This window comes from Cajanus cajan, chromosome 3 (genome assembly GCF_000230855.2).
Source record: "Cajanus cajan strain Asha chromosome 3, NIPB_CcT2T_4, whole genome shotgun sequence".
Taxonomy (NCBI): domain Eukaryota; kingdom Viridiplantae; phylum Streptophyta; class Magnoliopsida; order Fabales; family Fabaceae; genus Cajanus; species Cajanus cajan.
The window spans coordinates 57,927,083-57,948,956 of NC_138519.1; the positions used below are offsets into that span (position 1 = coordinate 57,927,083).

The 21,874-nt window shown below is 36.6% G+C and overlaps 2 long non-coding RNA genes across 3 annotated transcripts; both read right to left on the reverse strand.

Moving 5' to 3' along the window:
* Positions 1 to 1,003: 1,003 nt before the first annotated feature.
* On the reverse strand, positions 1,004 to 1,951 carry LOC145955801 (uncharacterized). Its single transcript, XR_014432493.1, has 2 exons — positions 1,252 to 1,951; positions 1,004 to 1,107 (listed from the first exon to the last, which is right to left on the reverse strand). It is a non-coding gene; the product is annotated as an uncharacterized LOC145955801 (long non-coding RNA).
* A 205-nt stretch (positions 1,952 to 2,156) lies between these two features.
* Positions 2,157 to 7,492, reverse strand: LOC145955800 (uncharacterized). 2 transcript variants are annotated; one of them, XR_014432492.1, is made up of 4 exons: positions 7,429 to 7,492; positions 2,633 to 2,729; positions 2,434 to 2,481; positions 2,157 to 2,341 (listed from the first exon to the last, which is right to left on the reverse strand). It is a non-coding gene; the product is annotated as an uncharacterized LOC145955800 (long non-coding RNA). The 2 variants fall into 2 exon arrangements; XR_014432491.1 differs by lacking the exon at positions 7,429 to 7,492 and adding an exon at positions 3,296 to 3,527.
* Between the last annotated feature and the right edge of the window lie 14,382 nt (positions 7,493 to 21,874).

Here is a 21,874-nt window from a genome sequence, read left to right on the forward strand (position 1 = left end):
GGCCGGTGGAAGTGGTGCCGGATCCTCTGCGTCTGCCAGCACTACTAGAAAAATTAAAATTAGAGAGGGAACAAATCCGTCACTAATTTTGATAAAATCTGTCACAAATCAATTAGTGACGGAATTTGTGACGGAAATGATTCCGTCACAAAATTTGGCGTCACAAAATATTTAGAGACGGATTATTTTCTCCGTCACAATTAGTGACGGAATTAAGGCATCACAAACAATATAATTTCCGTCACTAATTTCTAATAATAAATGTTTAGAAATTAATAAAAATCCGTCGCAATTTGTGAGGGATTAAATCCCTCGCAATTTGTGAGGCATTAAATCTGTCACAAACTGTGATGACTTTAATTAAGTAGAATCCGTCACAATTTGCGACGCCATAATTCCGTCACAATTTGCGACGGATTTTATCCGTCACTAACTGGGATGAATCCCTCACTAACTGTTGATGACTAAATTTGAGGAAACCATTGTTTTTAAGAGTCTGGTAATCGATTACCTATACATGTAATCGATTACTAGACAATGAAAATCATATGTTCGAAATTTACTTATTAAAAGGTTCTCTGGTAATCGATTACCCATTTCTTGTAATCGATTACCAGAAGATGAAAATTTCAAATTTGAATTTAAACTTTACAACTTGAAACTAAACCGTTGTAATCGATTACCAAGTATTGTAATCGATTACCAGAGCCTATTATTCTGGACTAAACAATAACATTTGTCTTCTGAAATTTAATAACAAGTAACTAAGTGTGCTATATAATCCTATCAGATGCAAACAATCATTGAAAAATGCGTTTATAGTATGTTAATGGAACAATTATTGATTCAAGATCTTGCGTATTTAATTTGTACAATTAATCAACTGTATATAATAACTCATTACTATTGTCCAACATATTATATTCATATGTTCTCATATAGTAAAACTCTAACAGTAATAATTATAAAAATTGAATGATAAAAAGGTTATAAATACCTTCAGTAAATCAGAAACCTTCTCAGTAATATATCTTTGTTCAATATTGACTCCCTCCTATGTTACTTATGAACATGAATGCACAGTATAACTTCATCAACACATTACACCTAAAAGTAAAACTTAATAAATTCTAGGAACAATATATATAAATTATTGCAACCAAAACTACATGCCTGGGTGGGTTCAAAACTATATACGGAATAAATAATACAAAAACACAATAACAAAACTCCAGCAACTTAGGTACTCACCAATTCCAGTTTCTGAATTATCAAGATTCCCCTACTTTTGATCTAGAGACAAGCCAGATCCTACTTTTTCCTGAAACAGTTTTTAATAGGCAAACTGAAGTCAAGTCAAGGCAATACAACCAATAACTTAAAAAACCAAATCAAATAGCACACCACTAACTGCAGACAATAACTTAAATAATAAATTGTGTTGCACAATTAAAGTGTTACCAAACATACAAACCAGGTGTCATCTAAAATAAAACATTCAGATGAACTTGGGGTTCCCGACAATAAAACATTGCACCCAATTGAAAATCTCACAAAAGAGTTTGATGATTAAAGCAGCTCCTTACCTCCTCAACGTGTTGGGCATCACCAAGCATGCTCCCGACAAGAACATTAAAAATCATTTCATATTCTAAATATAAAAGACCAAAAAGCACAGAATCATAAAATAATTTTCAAATTAAGTTTCCACATTCATACTTAACACCATTGAAAGTCAAAATTCTTAAGCACAAATTAAGTTTTCAAGTATAATTATCAAATGATCTTTTGTGCAACAAACCTTTCTCTAACAGCTCCACCAGATAATACACCTCCATAGGCCCGGTTTACTGTCCTGCGGTTCCTAGGCAATCTGGACCTCTTGTATTCAGCATGTCTCAAGTGTGGGATCTGCAGATTATGTAAGGATTAGAAAATCATGATAGGAGAAAATGAAACAGTATGTTATACTATTGGTATTATCATTGTATGTTATACTATTGAATCAGTAGCTAGATTACAAAATGAAACACAAGGTTGTGTCAAATTTAGAAAGAAAATTTGATAAAATTACTAGTCTAATGAAACGTACTAATTGGAAAACAGATCTACTAGCAGGATAACAAGTATAATTTTCATACTAAACCAGTTCAACAGGAGTAGCACTAAGCTTGTAGAATTGAGAATGCAAGACTCATACAAGAGTTAACGCACCTAAATGATAGATATTTTGGTTCATTAGGTAACATCAACTGATGATTATCATTATTCAAAAGCCAAGACAGGGGTTGGGATTCTTGTAGATTTGCCATCATAAGGGTAATGTCATCCCTTCCTGCAACTGTGAAGCAACATTATCCAAAATAAGATTTATTCCAAAGAAAAGAAAAAAAGATAATGACAGAGAGAGGGAGAGAGAGCAACATTTGCTACCTGGTTAGCACATTCAAGTGACATCAGTTGGTGCTTTCCTAAATTTTCCTGCCAATGAAATCACCAAGTAATTTAGGAAAACATGTAGACATGTTAAAATACAAATTTGATATTTTAGTAGTTATTTAATGGACTGATATATTAGGCATTTGAAGATGACAGAAGGATATGGCTAGTCTACATGAAACAAAAACCTTACCTTCTGGAGGCACACTCGATTGGTTGATTCCCGTAGTGAGTCTTCCATTTGCCTAAGATGTTCCAAGTGATTGATCTTCTCTAGATTATTCCAATAGCTGAAAAAAAATGCAAATGTAAAACAATATTAATCTATGATGGGTACTTAAACTTTCATGACCATGCATGTCAACATTGATTGTATATTTGTGCTATGAATTTATGATCATGTTAATGCTGTCAGAGGAAAAAGCTGGTTGAAGTTTGATGAAATTTAATCCATATGAACTGTTTAAATTTATAAAACAAGCCCAGATCCAACTGCTAGTAATGATATCAAGGATGATAAGGACTTTGATTTGTGAAATTATGCATCAGGAACACCTAACTGAACCTATAGTAAAAAAAGTACACTTAACCCTCAAATTTAAGGGTAACACAAACTCAGTACACCAACCTCAAGATTAACTGCATAGTATTAGACTATTAGTACTTCCAATCAACAAAACATATTTGGATTAGTATGGTCCATATCTATGCTATATAGTCCAAAAAAATTTAGCAATTATACGCTAAAATTCAAATTGAAAGTCATAGAAGCCTTAAGGTAATTCTATGTTCTCTCTGATCTCCAGCCAAAATAAAAAAACTAAAAAAAAACATTGAAAGACCTTCTGATCCTTACCTTTCCATCTCCATCACTATCGAAGTAGCGAATCATATCAACCAACTCCTTGTCTGTCCATAAAAAATCATGAGCTGTAGCAGCGCTTTGTAAATCCCTCACATTTACAGTACCTTTACCTGCTTCTGCATGCCACAACTTCCCCTATCAATCACAACAATCTTTGCACGCATTCACTACTAGAAAGTTAATGTTTTACATCGTTAATTCTACATCGGTTTAGGTATAACCGATGTAAAAAATGGATGCGGTGGCATATTCGTAAATATAAGTTTAATGTAAAGCAAATTTACATCGGTTATGTACAAAACCGATGTAATTATGGAGCATTTTACATCGTTTTTAATTGGACCGATGTAAATTTAAATGCGCGGTGGCATTTTTGTAAATATTTACAAGTATATCTACATCGGTTTTCAAAATAACCGATGTAGTATAGAACTCGTGAAAGCAAAACCCTAGACCCCTCCCTTTCCTTCCTCAACCAGCAACTTCAACTTACTTGTTCCACGCCTTCCTCTGCGGCGCCTGCAAGGTCGACGTCGCTGCGCTCTGCCTTGCCTACGACCGCGACATCCACTCCGCCAACCTCCTCGCCAGCCGCCACGAGCGCCTCCCGGACACTCCATTCTTCGAGTCCACCCAATAAGGAGTCTATTGCGGTGGATTTGGATTCGGTCAACCCGATTTGGAGTCGGGTTATTAGGTTTCTTGAAGCAGAGCGCGTGGCCTCGCGTTTGGAGGGGGTGGAGAGGTTATTGTTGTTTTTGAGGAGGAGGCCACTGCGGAAGAGGATGTCGCGGTTGGTGATGTGGCGGTGGAGGGTGGCGAGGAGGGAGTCGAGGTCGCTTTGGGTTTTGAGCTTCCCATTGGGGAGTTGGTGGGGTTGGCACGTGCGAGCGAGGGAAAGGGCGTGGTGGAGCGTGTGGGAGATGGAGTGGAGGAGGTGGAGGGAGAGGGGGTTGGAGGTGGAGGCGTTGGGGAACTCGGCGGAGAACTCTACTGTAGAAAGGTCTATCTTTTTTTTTCTTTTTCTCCCTATTTTTCTCTTTAGGGCACAAACCGATTTCAATTTTTCTTAATTGAATCCCTTGCTTCCTAAATGTTAGTAGGAATAGGAAATAGGAATAGCATCCGCGTGAATATGCTTCCTAAATGTTGTTCGTCATATACATGTATCTGTGTGTTTTAGTAGGAACTTGAAATTGAGAAATGCTGGAGTGCAATGTTTTTATCTTCGTGTTGATTCTATTGTATTATCGTAATGTGCATATTGATTTAGGTGGTTTTAGTATTTGCTATTAAGGATTTTGATAGAAGATTGAATAATTGAAGGAATATATAAATATTTTTTTCAAGTGCCTTGAGTGATCAGAGAAGGTAATGGCATTCTAATGTAGTGGTTCTGTGTTCTCACTACGCTGACATTCTTTGTATATTATATTATTAGACTTATCTTCTTGAAAAAGGCATGCATAGTAACGACTTTCTTATAAATGTTGTCACTACCCATAGATTTCAATGAACTTTCTCTTCAAGTTTTTACAACCGTTTTGCTTCATTTCTGTGCATCCCCTCTCCCATTGCCCAAAAATGAATCTATACATTCTCATTTTGTTTGTTTACTTTTGTTGCGTATCCTTTCTGCTTGTGATTTGAATAGGGCCACCATGGCTGTGTCAATGCGGTGGCTTGGAATTCCAATGGTTCGTTGTTGATATCTGGATCAGATGATACACGGGTATGGCATGTATTTTATTTTATGTAACATGTAGTGTTGTCTTGTATACTTTGGTTGTTTTAGGTCATGTATTGTCAGATATAATTTATAATGAGTCATGACTAGTTTGACAAGTTCAGTCCTAACTCTCAATAGGTAGCATAGATATTGACAGAGTCAAGGAGCAAATGATTCCAACCTTTCTGTTTTTGGTTTATAACATTGTCTTGGTCTGTTCTACCAGCAGAAGGCATTGAATTGTTTTCCTGAAATTTCGCAGATCAATATTTGCAGCTATTCTGGCCCAAAACTTTTACATTCAATTGACACAAGACATATTGCAAATGTATTTTGTACCAAGTTTATACCAGAAACTTCCGATGAGCTTGTAGATTGACCCGTGAGTAACTAATTTCCAACTTAAAGTGGTCTAATAGCGAATTGTTAGATTTTCTGTGTGATTGGGGAGCATTTGAAAAATTTATTGGAGTTAAAATTGATTTTGAAGTAAAATGATTAATATTTGTTTGGATTTTTTATTTTGAATTTTAAAAGTGATTTCATAAAAAAAAATAATGTAGAAATGTTGATGTAACGCAAATTCTAGCTAAAGTTAGTGTATTTAGATATGCATTAATATAATTCATTTTGAATCAAAATGAATTTGCAGAATTGATTTTGAATAAATGTGAGTCAAAAGTTTCTTTGAATGTCAAAATGAATTTGCAGAATTGATTGTGGTATGCTTAGACCTTCACTCTGTTTAAGGATATAAAAGAAGATTAAGAAAATGAGATATTATAACGTGATTTTTGAATTGCATTGAGTAATTTTATTTCTTCCATTTAAATTATCATGTAATAGAAACTTGAAAATTGAGTAATTTTATTTCTTCCATTTAAATTATTATGTGACGATGATGTTAAAATTTAATGCCTTTTTTCTTATTTTGTTACATCTTTTATTTAATTCCTTTTTTCTTATTTAAAATTTAATGCTTTTTTTCTTATTTAAAATTTAATGCCTTTTTTCTTATTTTATGAGCTTTCCATTCCAGATTTTATCTCTCAAGAACCACCATAGCAATGGGCATTATTGGACCTGGATTAATTGGGAGCACACTACTTGACCAGCTAAGGGATCAAGTGCAGTTTTTGTAGACAATTTTGTATGCATGTATCATGACTTTGGTTTCACCTGTATTTATGTTTTTGTGAGTTTTTTTTGGCTTTTATTGTCCTTGGTGTTAAATTAAGCAATACACCTTCAAATTTAAAACTGTACTTCAAGAAAATGATGCCTATAATTGAAGAACAAAGTTTATTTTTAATAACAAGTAATTTGCTTTATTCTAAAGCTGCATCAATTTTACTGTGTTTTATGATTTGAAATGTTTTTGCAGAAGAATTTAATTTTGATTTGTTGTCAATTTAAGTAAAACAAGTGCCACTACATGTACACTGTTATTAGGATAATGCAACACGAAATTATTTTATAAAATATGCCATATTTTACATCGGTTCTGGGTAGAACCGATGTAAAATATATGATATATTTTACATCGGTTCTACCCAGAACCGATGTAAAATATGGTATATTTTACATCGGTTTTGAAAACTGATGTAAAATGTCTGGCACTTTTTACATCGCTTGAATCTACATCGTTTTCAAAACCGATGTAAAATGCCTAAAACAACCGATGTAAAATGTGCTTTTTGTAGTAGTGATTAGAAGCAGCAAAGGAAAAGGGAAAAATATTCTTTGTTCATCTATATATTAAACCAAACCTTAATCTAGATAAAATACCTATATGTTGATAGAATTATTGAATATGCAGGCTTCTCATTTTTAGTTTGAGCTTAAGCAGCATCTTCTCTCATGTATTTTTGTTTTGGTTTAGAGAGGGAGGGCAAAAGAGATTATTTGGTGTAAGGGCAAGAACATGGCTTCTCAGACCATAATGCTTTTTATGTACATAGAAATATGTTATAGAAACTTATTTTCTGAATGTTCTAAGAAGTTGAAAGTGACCATAGGTCATTGTTTCCCATTTAAAATTATAGAATCAAAACAGTAGGCTTACATATAACTCTAATAACCACCTACAACTACAAGTGCAATATTTATATGGGTATTCCTTGTCCTTCACAAACAAAAAATAGCATACATATAATTATAATTATATATAACATATTATATATTGTACAACGCAGTCTATACATGCACAGCACATCAGAATACTCAACACAGCAGCCCTCCCACAAATCACAGCAGCATAGACCAAAAGGAGGGACAAGGGTACATAATAAGGTTATGTTTCTTTTAACATGAAGGCAGATCAAAAGGTTTGACACATTCACAAAACAGATGATAAGGGTGATATGATACAAAACCAATAAAATACAGAACATACCTTGGCAGCCACTTCCAATGATTTGTGGTAAAGTTCATTTGAAGGGTCCTACATAAAACAAACTACTCCATTACACATTTCGGAGTTCGAAGGAAACGACGAATCTGGGAAAAAAATTAAAAAAAATGGGGGGAAATTATACGAACGTCGGCGTCGAGAGGGTTCTTGGTGTAATCGGCTTCTGCGGTCTTACGAGCGTGCTCGAAGAACAAGAGGCGATCGAACTCGTTCGGCTGCAAATCCATGGTGGTTTCAGAGCGAGAGATATTTTGGGGGTTTCTTTCGCTTTTTAGGGTTTTGAGTTTTTGATTTCGATGTTGTAGTTCCTCTTATGAGACACTGTGACCGCTTAATAGATAAGAATTGAAATTTGAAACGCATTGCCTCATGGGATTTTAATTTTCATGAAAATGGGGAAAATTGAACAGCGGGATAGTTTCCCGCTTAAGATATTTCTATTTATCAAATTCATTTTTTTTATATAAAATAACATAAATATAAATTGTCATTTCAATAATTTCTAAATTCATTTTTAAAAATTTAAATATATAATCATATTTTATTATAAATTCAATTTTAAAATTAGCCTAATTTTGAATTTTGAAATTTATATAATTTTTATAGGTTTTTTAATTACAAAAATTTAAATAACTAAATTTATGTTATTTTTAATATTTTATTTGGAAATTAAATTTCATTTGAGTTTTTTCCAAAAAAAAATTATAAAAAAAATCTACAATAAATTATTATGTTTAGTCTTTTTTTTTTTAATCTAAATCATGTTTACTCATTTTTTTAAAAAAATAAATTTAAATTTATTTATAACTTAACTAAAGATAAAAGAAATACAAAGGTTTTGATCTCCACTTTATTAAAAAATAACCTCCATGTAGTAGTTTTGTTGGTTATCCAATTTTACAGTTTTGTTGGTTTTTATAATAAAAATAAGACATAATTTAAAATAGATAAATTATTGACGGTTGAAAGAGGATGGAGCAAAGCAATTCTTGCATTTCAAAATCAAAGTGTTTAGGGTTTATTGAATATGCATTCCAATTCATCACAGTAGTAGTACTTTCCATTTTCATTCGAATTAAATCTTTGATATAAGGTTCCCAACCTCTCCATGTTCTTGTTAATCGAATTCATAACGACCATGTGTTACTGTCAAAGCCATGGTTGAGCCAAGTACTATGGTATTGATAAAAATTGATTCACTAGAGTGTGGGATTGTTTCTCATAATTTGTTAGATATGACTCAATGAAGGGTTTCAAGATTTCTTGTTTTCTTACTTCTTTTCCTTCATTTAGAAACAATTAAAGTTAAAAAAATAATTAAAAACTTGTAAATTATCCTTGTCACTTTTAAATCTAAATTACATTAATTTATAAGTTTGTTTTTAAACATAAAAATAAAGAAATTAAAAGATATTATTTTATTAACATAAAATAAGAAACTTTTAATTTTTTAACTAAAAATTTACACTTTAAAATTATAAAATTATGAAATTAGAAAGATATTTTTCAATAAACAACTAAACTAAAAAATAAGAAATCAATAACTTAGAAAAATAAATTGACACTTCTAATTTCTTTACTTTAATTTATAATATTATTCATAAATTAATATCAATAATATTATTAGTATATTTATACATAAACTAATAATTTGATAAATATAACTTATTATATATTAATATACTTTTACAAAAATATAAATATACATATCTTATCTACTATATTTATATTTTTGTAAAAGTATATTAATATATACTAAGTTATATTTATCAAATTATCAATTTATCTATAAATATACTAAAAATATTATTGATATTAATTTATTAGCAATATTAAATTATTAATAATATATAAATTTTATTTATTTAGTAATAATAAATATATATCATTTGTTACATTAATAAAAATTATAGTATATGTTAACTTAAATAAGCAAATAATTGTATAATTTTAAATTATTATTATATATATATATATATTAAAATTTTAAAATTATTAAATTTTTAACGGGAGAGATTCAAATTGCACAATTATGACTTTTGAGAGACTATAATTGTTCAATTAAAAATTAAACGACTAAAATTGCACAATTACAATCCTTTAGGGACTAAAATTATCCAATTAAAATCTTAGGGATCAAAATTGCACAATTACAATACTTGAGGGATCAAAAATGTAATTAAGCCAAAATTAAATTAATATTCTTTTTTTTTTTTAATTTCACAAGTTTTTTTTTAAATATTTTTAATGAATGTCTTAGTTTCTTATGTTCAAAATTGACAATTTTTTATTTAATTAAATGAATCATAATTTTTTCAGTCCTTTAATGAAATAAAATATTTTTAATTTTATTATTTTTTTAAAAAAAATTTAACATATTTTCTTTAATTATGCATAATTCTTAAATATAAAAGTTTCATAAATAAAATTTAATATTTTGAGAGGGAACAATTTGTCACAAATTTTTCACAAAATATTTTAACCTATTTGTGACGGAATTTTGAGAGGGAACAATCCGTCACTAAATTTTTTCATTTTAGTGACGAAATTTGTGACGGATTTTTTAGAGACGAAGTTCATTCCGTCACAAAATCCGTCACAAACATTTTTTTTTATTTAGCGATGAAATTTGTGACGGATTTTTAGAGACGAAAATTTTCCCGTCACAAAATCCGTCACAAATTTTTTTTTTGATTCAGTGACGAAATTTGTGACGGATTTTTAGAGACGGAATATATTCCGTCACAAAATCCGTCACAAAAGTCAATAAATTCTAGTCCGTCAAAAAACTTAAAATTCCCTCACAAAATGCGTCACTATTAGCGATGCTATTTTTTCCGTCACAAAATTCGTCACAAATATTAATTTTTCTAGTAGTGCAGGGGAAAGGGGCGTGGCAAGGTGGTGGCCGCCGGAAGGGTCACTGTTGAGAAGAAAGACCCGCCGCCACCTAGGGGCCCGGAGCCAGGCGTTCCTGGTTACGACTGGGTCAAACGCGAGGTGGCTGAGGCTCAGAGCATTTTTCGTTCTTTCCTCGAAGTGAATGCGTTTCGGAGAGCGCATAGGGTTTGCGACTCCTCCATTTCTCACATGATTCGGCTTGAGCCCTGTCAGGCTGATGAGGGCGTGTATATGGGGAGGTCTACTGATCCCCCCTATTTCTATGTATATCAATGCTTCTTTAGAGATTTGGGTGTCTGTCTTCCTTTTACCCCGTTTGAGTGCGATTTTTTGAATTTCATCAACGCGGCTCCTTGCCAGTTCCATCCCAATAGTTGGGGTTTTTTGAGGGCTTTTCAGGTCCTGTGTACATTTCTAGGTATAGAGGTGTCTCTTCGCGTCTTTCTTCATTTTTATCAGTTGAAGATGGGCGTTCCGCCTTATGGCATTTTGTCCCTGAGCGGGAGTAGGGATGGGGGCTTGTTTACTCCCTACTCCCAATCGTATAAAAATTTCAAGCAGGAGTTTTTCCGGGTCGCCCTTGTGGGTGTTGACCCTTTGGAAGACGAGGTGTTCTACTTCGGCGGTTTGCCGAGGTTTCCATTCTATTGGTGTCCCAAGCCGTCTAGGTTTCACGGTTTGGGGGATCTGAAGGTGATGGCCGCGGAGACGGCCGCCATCAAGAATCTTGCCGCGCTCCCTCGTCCGTTGGATTGCAAGCTCGTCTTGTCGCTTGCGAATTCGCCTTTCAGGGAGAGGGGACTAGAGAGTGAGTATTATGTGCTCTGGTAGGTTATTAGGACTTGTGTGATTGCCCGTTATTGATGTGTTTATGTTTCTTTTCTGCAGGCATTATGGGCAGAAACTTGTGGCGTCAGCTTAAACATCGCTACAATGTTTCCGAGCTCGAGGTTCCCGAGCCTCCAGAGGAGGATGCTGCCCCCCTGAAGACCCACCGGAAGAGGAAGAGGGGGGAGGAGGAGGTCGGGGGGACCTCCGCTTTTCGCGATGCTGAGGAGGCGATCTCCCGGGTTGTGGACGCTGTGGATCTTACCGACAGTCCTCTGGCCAAGGAGGCGTCGCCGGCGGCTACAGCGGAGGTGGTGCAGGGTGTCGGGCTTACTGCACCGGACGCCGAGGTGAGTAGCTTATCACTTGCTCGCATTTTTTGTGTGCGTTTCCGGGCAAACCGTCCGAGTTGCCAAGGTGGAAAGTATTGTCTTCTCAGACTTTTCACTCTACCTTTTTGTTATGTTGTCTGGCTGTTTGATCTGGGTGATTTTATTTGTAGGCAGGAAATGCCTCTAGGCCTGAGCTGCAGGCAGGGAAAGCCGCTGAGCCTGAGGTGCAGGCTTCCGGGCTGGCCGCCCATGCTGCTGGGGTGAGTCTGGTTTTTTTTTTTTTGTTTTCATGGCTTTCTCACATGACTCCTTATCTATTTGTGATGCGGGACTGGTTTTTGCAGGTGGAGGCGGGAGTCCCTAAGGTGGACTCTCTAAGTTCTGAGCAGGGAGGGCCATCCTCTGCCGCGGGTTTGGCGTCGCAGGCGGGCTCATCGCAGGGGCCTGTCCGGACCCAATATCTGTCCCATCGCTTTGGGAAGGGGATAGATACGGTGCGGCTGGATCACGTGAGCGCGTCCGCCGACATGGATTCATTGTGGAGCGCGGGGGTGACCGCGGAGAGGTTCTTTCCTCAGGGTTCGTTGAGCTCTGAGGACCAGGGATTGATTGACAGGATTGGTCCCGAGGACAGTTTTGATGCTGCCCAGGTCATGCTGCAGAGGGTGATAGGCATAATGAGTCACTTGAAACCCAAGTGGGGCCAGCAGCGAGAAGACTTGGCCAGGCAGGAGCAGGAGCTGGCCAAGCGAGAGCAGGAGCTGGCTAAGGTGAGGGGCCGGCTTCAGCCATGGAAGGAGGCGAACGAGATCCTGAGAGAGGATAACAAGACTCTCACCGCGGCCCTTGATGAGGCAAAGCGGCGGGAGGCTGAACTCCGGACTGCGCTTAGCGACCTTTTGCGGGTGCAGAAATCTCTTGAGATTGCATTGCGGTCCAATGAGGCTTATGCTTCTCGGGTGGGGGAGCTGCAGGAACTCGCCACCTTTTCCCGGGCGCGGGCCCGCTCTTTGGAGGACGAGGTGACGTCCTCCCGTGACCAGGTGCGGGTCTTAGAGGATGTTGTGGCCTCTCTAAAGGGGGAGTTGGCGGCGGCGGCGGCTGAGGAGCGTCTCCGCAGTGAGGCCATTCTAGGCGGTCGAGAGAATGAGATTGTTGCGCTGAGAGTAGAGCTCGCAGAGCTGGCAGCGGGGAAGGCGGCCGTGGAAGGACGGCTCGCCGAGGTGGAGCGCTCCGTCGTGGCAGAGCATAAGAGGGGCTTTCAGAAGGCTGCTCGTCAGGCACGATTTCTTGCTCCCGGGTTCGACTTCTCTTCAATGCATGTAGAGAAGGTGGTCCTTCGTGGGAGGATTGTTTCGGAGGACGATGTTAACGACAGTTCCAGTGAAAATGCCTCCGCCTAGGCTTTCTTTGTAATTTTTGTTTCCTTTTTCTCTGGCTTGAATTGATGTACTGGATTTTGTGAACTTTGTTTGTATACATATATGTATGTTGCTCTATTTTGTTCGTTTTTGCGTTCAGTTTTGGCTGTTCGCGCTGTTTGAGACACATGTTTGGTGTCTATTATATGCTTTTGTATCGGGTGATACTTCTACCTTGAGCTGGTGTAGTCGAGGTTCGAGGCCGACCTTAGTTTTTTGCTTGGAAGGGTTTTTCGTGGGAGTTCGAACTCGGCCGTAAATGAATGTGTTAAGATTCGTATTCGATCTCGAATTTTGACTAAGTAATTGTTGTGAGAGTTCATAAATGACCCTAGGCTGGAGTCAAGGTCAGAATTCGACCCTAAGTCGGTCGTGCCGGGGTTCGAATTCGACCCTAGTATCGAGAGTGGGGTGTGCTTTGCCAGGGTTCAGAGTTGTCCTCAGGTTAGTGGTTTGGACTCAACCTTAAGTGAATGATTGGATTAAGGTTCGTATTCTGTGTTGAGGTTCGTATTCGACCTCGGATTTGAATTAGGCGATTTGGTTAGGTTCAGACTCGACCTTTAAGCGGGGACATCGAGGCTCATACTCGACTTTATATGCTAAAGGAGGTTCGGGCGCGACCTCGGACTTCTGTTTGGGTGAGTGTTTCTGTGAAGGTTCGATGACCTTGATTTATTAGCGTCGAGGTTCTGAGCCGACCTCAAGTGTAGTAAATTGGATAAGTGGTCCATGTCCGCCCTTAAGTTGAGGGTCATGTATGTTTCGTCATGGATCGAACTCGATCTTGGATATGTGGTCGGGACTCGGCCTCCGACTGAGTTACTGAGGTTCGAACTCGACCTTTGACAAGGGCGTCGAGGTTTGTACTTGACCTCGTAATTTGCAAGTTGGTTCCGTTAAGGTTCGGACTCGACCTTTAAAGAAAGCGTCGGGGTTCGTACTCAACCTCGGATTTGACGTTTGATTAAGGTTCGAACTCGACCTTGTGGGGATATCGAGGTTTGCGTTCGACCTTGAATTTGCATGTTGGGGGTTCGTATACCCCTTCGGGTTTATATACTGGCTGGTGGGGGTTCATGCGAATAATTGGGTTAAGGTTCGAACTCGACCATCAACGAGAATACCAGGGTTCGTTTTCGACCTCGGGTTTGTGTGGATAATTAGATTAAGGTTCGTACTCGACCTTCAACGAGGATACCGAGGTTCGTTCTCGACCTCGGATCTGCGCGAATGATTGGATTAAGGTTCATGCTCGACCTTTAACGAGAATACTGGGGTTCGTTCTCGACCTCGGATTTATGTGACTTAATTGTCTTGAGGTTCGTACTCGACCTTCAACGAGGGTACCGGGGTTCGTACTCGACCTCAGATTCATGTGACTTAATTGTCTTAAGGTTCGTACTCGACCTTCAGCGAGGATACCGGGGTTCGTATTCGACCTCGGATTCATGTGACTTAATTGTCTTAAGGTTCGTACTCGACCTTCAACGAGGATACCGGGGTTCGTACTCGACCTCGGATTCATGTGACTTAATTGTCTTAAGGTTCGTACTAGACCTTCAACGAGGATACCGGGGTTCGTACTCGACCTCGGATTCATGTGACTTAATTGTCTTAAGGTTCGTACTCGACCTTCAACGAGGATACCGGGGTTCGTACTCGACCTTCAACGAGGATACCGGGGTTCGTACTCGACCTCGGATTCGCGCGAATGATTGGATTAAGGTTCGTACTCAAACTTTACTGAGGATTCCGAGGTTCGTTCTCGACCTCAGATTTTCGTGAATGATGGTGGTTCAATTTCGATTTTTACAGTAGGTAAGAAAGCAGTAGTTGAGAAAGCAATAGGTGAGCAAAATGGAGAATGTTATTAAATGAATTTGCGTGCCTCGTTAAAAACCCTCTCAGTTGGGAGCTGAGGCGGGAAAAGAGTGCACGGTTTCGTTTGTACAAGCGGGGGAACAGAATCTAATGGGGAGCGGTGGAGGGACCCCCCTTGCTTTCCTTGTCGGATGAGGAAATCCTCAGGCTTTCGGCGTAGCATTGCCGAGCTGTCTTCTGGTTTGCTCTGACGGAGATGATCTTTCCGTCATTCCCTGGGAACTTCATGGTGAGGTGCGGAGTGGATACCACCGCACCGAGGTGGTTTAGGGTCGGCCTCCCGATGATGATGTTGTAGGAGGTGTTGGCCTCCACAAGGAGGTATCGGACCACGATCCTCCTTGTATCTGGAGGTGTTCCAAAGGTTGTCAGCAGGTCCACGTATTCGCGGGTGTGGACCCGTTCGCCGGCAAAGCCGACTAGGGGCTCGGTGTGTGACTGGATTAGAGAATGGGGGACGTCGAGCCTGAGGAATGTTGGCCAGTACAGGACGTCGGCCGAGCTCCCTTGGTTGATGAGTGTCTTTTGTACCTCCCAGTTGGCGATCTCTACCACAATGACCATAGGATCATCTTGGTTAGGGCTGATTCCCGCATAGTCCTCATCGGAAAAAGAGATCGGTGGTGAGCTCTTGTGCAAGGTCGAGGCGGTGGAGTGGGCGCAGTTAATGGTTCGAAGGTGTCTTTTCCGGGCCGAGCTGCTAGCGCCTCCTCCGGCGAAGCCGCCTGCGATTGCGTTAATGATTCCTCGCAAGGGGGCTGCTTCTGTCTCTTGACTTATTTCGGCCTGTACTGCGCTGTTAGCATTTTGCTGGGACCCTGTAGGTAAGTCTATGCGAGGTCCTGACCCGCGACCTCTCCCGCGTCCTCGACCTCTAGAGCCACCTCGGGGACCTGGCTGTCGCTGGACGTAGTGGCCAAGGTGGCCCGCCTGGATAAGTTCTTCAATGCCGTCTCGGAGCGTGCGGCACTTGTCCGTGGTGTGGCCATAGTTCCTGTGGTACCGGCAGTGCTTGGACTTGTCAGCACTGTTTGGTGTGTGGACGGGTGGTGGGAGGTCTAGCAGGTTCCTGTTACTGGCTTCCTCCAGAATGTGGACTCTTGGGCGTTCAGAGGGGTGTAGAAGTCGTACCTCCCGGCTCTGTTTGTCCTGGCCGACTTCTTGAATTGGCTGTCGTTGTTGACTTTAACCTTGTCTTTGTGGCCCTGTTCTGGTTTGGCGGGGCCCTTACCGTGAACCTGGTCGTGGAAGGCCGTGTGCTCCTCCATTTGAATGTAGCCGGTGGCGCGGGCGCGCAGTTCGTCCATATCGCCGGGGGCGTCGCGACACAGGCTGTCGACGAACGATCCGGGTTTCAGTGCCATGAGCATGGCATGTAGGGCGACTTCCGGGTTTAGGTTCCGGATTCGGACTGATATGTTAGAGAAGCGCTCCATGAAGGCCCGTAGGGGCTCGTCGTCGTTCTGTCTGAGGTTGGCCAAGGCGGCCGAGGTTGTGTGGTGAGGTCGGCTGGTGGCGTACTGTGCCGTGAACCGCCGCACCAGGGTGGCGAAACTGTCGATGGACCCTGCCGGCAGTTGGGTGTACCAATGGAGCGCGGGTCCTTTAAGCGAGGTCGGGAAAACCCTGCACAGTATAGCGTCACTGTTAGTGTAAAGGTTTACCTAAGTCGTGTACGCGTCGACGTGCTCATCGGGGTCCGTAGTGCCGTCGTAGCGGTCAAGGTGGAGGGGCTTCCACCCGCGGGGTAACGGAGTCTCCATGATGCCGTCCACAAACGGATGACGGCGGAAAGGCTCTTGGCCCTCGGAGACATGCGTGGGGGCCTTGCTGGTGCCCTGCCCTGATCTGTGCGTTGATGCATGAGACCGGTGCGTGGCAGGCCGTGAATGTGGTGCAGCTTGGTGGTTGCTTGGGAATGGGAGGCTGAATGCGCCTTCTCCTCATGGTCACCACTGTCGTGCGGTGATTGGCCGGGGCGATGTCGGGGGATCTGGGCGCGGATGCGCTCGTTCTCGGCGCGTAGCGCCGCTAGGTCTGCTTCGTTAGCGGTGCGCATCGCCGCGAGGTCATTCTCATGCTGGACGCGCATATTCTGGAGGTCAGCGTCGTGCTGTCACCGCATCTGCTCGACTTGTTCGACCAGCCGCCTCAGGGTCGCGGTGTCGCTGTCCATGGTAGTTGAATTGCTTGTGTTATCTGTTGCTCGTCTAATGTGGCTTCTGGTAGAAACCATGCAGGTGGCCGATGAGAGCTTGGTCTGATCGGCCCCACGGTGGGCGCCAAATGTTCTTACCGGAAATCTGCTGTAGAGCTGATCCGCCGGGTAAGATTGGTGAGTCTCCTTTGCCGGGTGTATTGGTGCTCCGAGATGGGGGAGGTACCTGCAAAAGAGACTCTGATGCTAAAGTTAGGGTTTGCATGAGTAATGGTCTCATATATATAATGCACGTACCTTGAGGTGATCTAGGTTTGCCTTGGGCTTTTGGGCTTGAGATAAGATATATCATGATATGATATGATATAATTGAGGGGCGGATCTGGTCTGGGACGGGATCCTCGGAATCAGGTATGATTCGCTCAAATGCCGGGCTGACGTCATGCACCGCGTGCCCGAGGCTACTTATTTGCAACACTAATCCAGGCTAGGAGTCCGGGTGCGAAGTACGGTTAGTACAGTAACTATTGATTGAGAAAACGAGATTAGGTAATCAAATTTTAGACTATATATCTACCGACCAGAATAATATATAAAGTTAACGACTGAGTTATATTTATTTTTACTTGTAATTTTTATATTATTATACTTGCGAATAAATATTCCTTATTATTATCGATTCAATTTTAATAGCATTACTGAATTACGTAATGATTATTTGAACCATTTTTAAAACTTATGGGAATGAATTTTTTATATTTCAAATAAAAATTTAGGCAATGATTTTATATCATATGAGAATTATTTATATATTTCCATAATTTATGATAAATAAAAAAACTTCAATTATTGTTCAAATAAAAAAAAATTAAGGATGAAAATTTATATATTAATACAAACTCTTAAAACTTATAAGAATTAACTGTTTTCATTTTTATTTTTAATAAATTAATGTGTAACGATACGCGTGATTTACATGACCAAAATCTATATAATTAGTGTTTATTTTTTTTTTTTGAAAGTAACATGTTTTCAGTGAATTACAATAAAAAGTTTAACAATTTTACAGTCAATTGGTAAAGATATATAAGTTTTTATTTCACTAATAAAGGTTGGGAACTTTTAGTCTCATTTAGTATATATACACACACTTTCACAAATAGTAGTTTTAGGGAATATTTTATTCCAAAAATATTTTTATTTTCTTCTATAAAATGTGAAAAACTATTCTCATATTATTATACCAAAAGAATTTTAAATCAACTTTCATAACAAATACAAGTTATTAGAAATAAAAATTGAGTATTTTTAAAATAAATAATAAATGAAAAAATCTCAAATTTTATGCTTAATTTTATTTTTTATTATTCAAAATTCACAATTTTATAAATTTTTCTTCAATTTTTTTTCGAAAATTTTGTCTCTTATTTTATAAAATATCATGAACTTTGTTCCCCACACCTAGAAAATTATAGCAGATTAAAGGAAAAATCACCATAAAATTATTTGTTTTATTTTACATGGTGGTAAAATACATGATATTATATAAATTAAAAGATAATATTGTTGAAAAAATTTAAGGACAAAAATTTGCAAGACTAAATGTTTTGAGACAAAAAAATGCAATTAGGTTTTATTTTTACATGAAGAGAATTATTAAAAAAAATATTAAAATAATAAGAATTATTAAAATAAATAAAAATTTCGTGGCATTAAATTTATATTAATTTAAAAGTTTATTGTTTTAAAAATGTTATTAAATCATAGATTATTTTTTATAAAAAAAACATTTTTTTTCTTTTTTTACCCAAAACTCCACTTCCCATACACCTCTTATAGGTTCTCGCAAAAGACTTCAAAGTTATAAAACAAAATAATGTTTTTTTTTTTAAGTTTGAGGAACTTTGAATTTTGATATTGTAATTTTTTATTTTAAATTTTGAACCATTATAATTATTGTACAGTGAGTAAATTCTAATCTTTGAGCAAAAAAAAAATCATCTTTCTAAAATCTAAAATCATGATCATTATTTTTGAACAAAATATTCATGTTAAGTTAGACAATAACATTTATTGTAAGATTATATATATATATATATATATATATATAAATAGAGGTGCTACATACTAATATGTATCATAAACATATTTATGGGTGTCATTTGGAATGGTTTCTTAATCTTCTAATAAACACTAATAAACACATAAGTAGTTAACAAATATTACAAAATAATATAGAATATAGGAATTCAAAATTTTTGAGGATGAAACAAAGAAAAAAAATTGAAGGACTAAAATTAAAACTTTTCATTTTATATAGATTAAAAATATATTTAACCTAAAAATAAAATATAAAATGAAAAGAAAGACAAATTTAAGACTCCTTTAATAGATTTAATATTATAAACATAACATATTAAATTATGTTAAAAATCCAAAAATATTTACATATAAACTATTATAATTAATTAATTAATTAATTATATTTAAATATATATATATATATATATATATATATATATATATATATATATATATATATATATATGAGGAGGGTTCAAACGACACCAATGTAATTTTTACTAAGTGTTACACCGCTTAATAACTTTATATTAAATGTGAATTTTGAAAATCCAACCGTTAGATTGAAAGTTCGTATCTCTTAGATCATATATGTCAAATTTTGTTAAATTTGAACAACAACTTGAACGTAATCAAAGTGTTCATATTTTGGTATATTTTGAAATGTATATATTACGTCAATTTTGTTTTATGAGAAAGAAGTATCAAATTATCTTAGATTAATATAAAATTTGATATATATGATCTAAGAGATACGAACTTTCAATCTAACGGTTGGATTTTCAAAATTCACATTTAATATAAAGTTATTAAGCGGTGTAACACTTAGTAAAAGTTACACTGGTGTCGTTTGAACCCTCCTATATATATATATACTTAAAGTAGTTTTATTTATTTTTTATTATATATACAAGAACTTACCTAGAGATCCGTATAATCCCCATCTTTTGTCCCTGTGCACTGTTTTTGTTTTGGGTGAATGGAAATATGGGATGACGGAAAATGAAGAGGAATGAAATTTAAGTGATATATAACATTTCTTGTGATTGTTTATAAGAGAAATAAGATAGATATGAGGAAACTTGGTGCCCCACTTGGAACTTTTCTTCGTGTTATAGACATGAATTTGGATGGAATCGGGACAGCAAGTAGTGTTCCATCTTTACCCTTATCTCATGCATTGTTTCTTTTGATTTGTGGCAGAAAAGATACAAAATGAGTTTGTTCTTTTGGTTTTGCTCTTCTGGATTTCCGAAACAACGTGGCCCATTCCTTCACTTCATGCAAAACATTATTGAGGATAAAAGGCTCCACTACGTTTGTATTGAGCATAATTCTTGGGAATTCGTGGAAGCTGTGCACATGATTGGGAATTCATGGGAGGGGAATGAGCTTCTTGCAGGAGCTTGCCTACAATTATTCCACACAGTTAGCAATTTTCTACATAGTTACAAGACATTATAAAAAAGAGTTAATTACCTATACATTTTCAGTGTAACGTTTTTTTTATACTGGTAACCAATCATATCTTTTAATAATACTATGTCAGTTGCTTATTTAATGAAATAAAAATAAAATAAAATAATTTAAAAGATTTGATTGGTTGCTATGGTAAAAAACTTTACACTGACAATGTATAAATGATTAACTCTTATAAAAAAAGAAAAAAGAAAAACTATTTTATCATTACTTCTTGATTTCTTTTTCTTTTACTTATTTACCTAGATCCGAAAATGAGTCAAGTTAAATCAAGTGCAATCCATCTCTGTTCAATAATATTTAGCTTAGCTTATAATTCTACTCAAATTCATCATAAACTATTTTTTTGAGCTCTTATTAGACTCAATTTAAACTTGCTTAACAACTCGGTTCAACTTGAATAGCAAGAACCAAAAGTCAAATTTTGAATTTTATACATTTCAAAGTTTTAATTTAATAATAAATTTTAGATAAAGTTATTGTTTAACTTTTTTTTAAAAGATAATAATAACTTATTTTATTAACTTTGTAAGATTGTAAGATTATAAGGTATGACTAAAAAAACGTAATTACAACTAATATCTTTATAAATAAAGTTTAATTCACCTTACCTAAAATAATAAATAACACAATTCATAGCAATAAAATTTTGAAGTGTCCACTTCTTTTATTATTATTAACTTATAACTAAATTTTGAAGATTCTTTAAATTTTATAAATTGAAATTAATTAATAAAGAATTAATTATTTAAATTATATGTTCATATATTGACTCAATTCATAAGTCAAACAAGTTGAATTATACGCAATTTAAGTTTAATTCATTTATCAAACTTCCTATTTAATTCAATTTCAACTCATTTGATTTATGAATCAAATTCAATGAACTAATTAACTAATCAAATTTTGAACTATATATTTTCAAATTGGTTCACTTCATTACATCACATTTAACCAATTGAACACTACAAATAATTTTTAAATTTTTTTTACTGATTCAAAATAATATATATTTTTACTTTAAATTCATTTGATATATATATATATATATATATATATATATATATATATATATGAGGGGGGTTATAATTTTACCGGTGTAACTTTTACTAAGTATTACACCGCTCAATAACTTTATATTAATTGTGAATTTTGAAAATTCAACTGTTAGATTGAAAGTTCATATCACTTTATACGTGTATATCAAATTTTGTTAAAATTGAACAACAACTTGAAGGTAATTAAAGTGTTCATATTTTAGTGTATTTTAAAATGAATATATTACGTCAATTTTGTTTTATAAAAATGAAGTATCAAATTATCTTGGATTAATATAAAATTTT